Source organism: Nematolebias whitei, chromosome 11, assembly GCF_014905685.2.
Source record: "Nematolebias whitei isolate Nwh7 chromosome 11, NemWhi1, whole genome shotgun sequence".
In the NCBI taxonomy this organism is placed as follows: domain Eukaryota; kingdom Metazoa; phylum Chordata; class Actinopteri; order Cyprinodontiformes; family Rivulidae; genus Nematolebias; species Nematolebias whitei.
The window spans coordinates 44,619,048-44,621,230 of NC_056508.1; positions in this window are offsets into that span (position 1 = coordinate 44,619,048).

A 2,183-nucleotide genomic window follows, 5' to 3' on the forward strand; every position below is an offset into this window, starting at 1 on the left:
TTGTTTGTTTGGGGAGTGGGGAAAACAGAGTAAACCCTGACTTGCACACCAGTTAGTTTAATTTTTCTTTCTTTCTTTTTTTTGAGTAGGATAAACCGGAGCATCCCGGAGTAAACCCTGACTTGCACCTGGTGAGTTTAACTTTTTTTTTTTGTGTGTGTAGGATAAACCGGAGCATCCCGGAGTAAACCCTGACTTGCACACCGGTGAGAGTATTATTATTATTTTTTTAATGGGATAAACCGGAGCATCCCGGAGTAAACCCTGACTTGCACCTGGTGAGTTTAACTTTTTTTTTTTTGAGTGTGATAATACGGAGAATCCTGGAGTGAACCCATGCGTTGGAACTAAACAGAGAAAGCAGATGTCTTTTTCTATGACAGGAGGTGATGAATGTTGAACACTCTGGCACAGAATTTTCTAAAATTTCTGAAGGGTTTTTTCTTCTTAACATCACATGAAGCGCTGTTTGAGCTGTTTTCTGACGAGTTTTCCTGCTCTGGCTCAGATGTAACAAAGAGGTCATTTGAAATACTAACGCAAGGTGTCACAGGAACAGGATGCAAGGCTTTTGTGTTTGTACTGCTCATGAATAAATCTTCTGCGTCCCTGGGTTTGCAATTTGACATTACTTGTAACGCCCATCGCACATAATCATTGTTGCTGTCGACTGGAAGATGTTTCATTGTGATGAAATTGTGGTTCAGCGCATCTGCAGGGAGAATTCGGTCTGCAGGATTCACAGCTAGCATCTTTCTCAGAAGGTCGATAAATTCTTTTTTGTCTTGAGATTCAAGAGGATCGTGGACACGGCGTCCCTTTTCAAGTAAATCATCCAAACAGGTCAGACTGTTGCACCAGTCATCATCAATGTTATCTTCAGAGCCCTTTTCATAATCCTTTTTCATTTTAAATTCCCAGTTACTTTCAGATCCGGTTTCCTTATGTGTGAAGAACTCTGTGGCTCGCTGCCCGTTGTAAAGAAGATCGTCATCAGGCTGACCAAGGAGTTTTACAATTGATTTCATGACTGCATATTCTGAATCATTCTGAAAGAAATGCTGACCAAGATAAAGGCCACCCAAAGTGCAAGCAAGACCCCACATGTCGACTGCCTCGTTAGCCCGAAGTCCCAGAAAGACTTCCGGGGCCCTGTAAAATATATTCTGAAATAAATGGCCATCTGATAATTTAGACGTTTCAACACAAAGCCCAAAGTCAATCAGCTTAACTCTGAAGGGTGTAGAGCTTTGATTAACCATCATTATGTTGTCAATTTTAACATCAGTATGGGTCAAGCCAAGGTCTTTCAATGCGGTGAGGGATACTAACATTTGTTGGGTGATGGCTCTAAGCTCAGACACCCTCAGAGGGGACCAGAATCTTCCAGACATGAAATCAAACAAACTTTGGTCAAGAAGCTCAAACGTGAAGCAGTAAAAGTCCTGCCAGATGAAAAAGTCCAAACACTTCATGACGTTGATCTTATCGGCATTACAGTCTAGGATTTTTGAAATTGCGTTAAGCTCTTTTCTAGCCATTTCACCATTTCCTATATCAACAAGTTTTAGTGCAATTTTCTGATCCGTACCTTCTTTCGTGCATCTAGCTACTAACCCGTATGATCCTCGTCCGATGATTTTTTCTACGCGGTAAACATTTTCTTGATCGTGAATAGTCGTGCCTTTTACTATTTCTTTAACCCAATTTCTTGTATCACTGCTGTCACTAGAGCTGGAATAATCGGTCCAGTCGGCACTGTTAAAGCTACATTGAAAAGGAAATAAAGAATCTGTGACATTTTCTGAAGAACTGGAGCTGTTATCTGACATTTTACCCTCCTCGTTTTTGTTATTCAAACCATGATTTGATTCAGACAATTCCATTGTCATAAACTGATGGTTTAAAACATCTTCAATGCATAACCTGTCAGCTGGATTAACCTGCATCGTCTTCTTCAGCAAGTCTACAAATGCAGTAGTTTCAGCTAAATCTTTCGAATCCGTCATTATGCGTAAGAGACTTTCAAAAGAGTCTATTTCATCCCACTCGTTGGTTATCTCCATAACAGTTTTTCCAGTTGCTTTTACATATTCAGGTGATAGTTTAAATTTCCAAAAGCTCTGATCTCTGTGCATGAAATAATTAAAATAGCTTGCGACGCCACATCCTTTGTCCAAGAT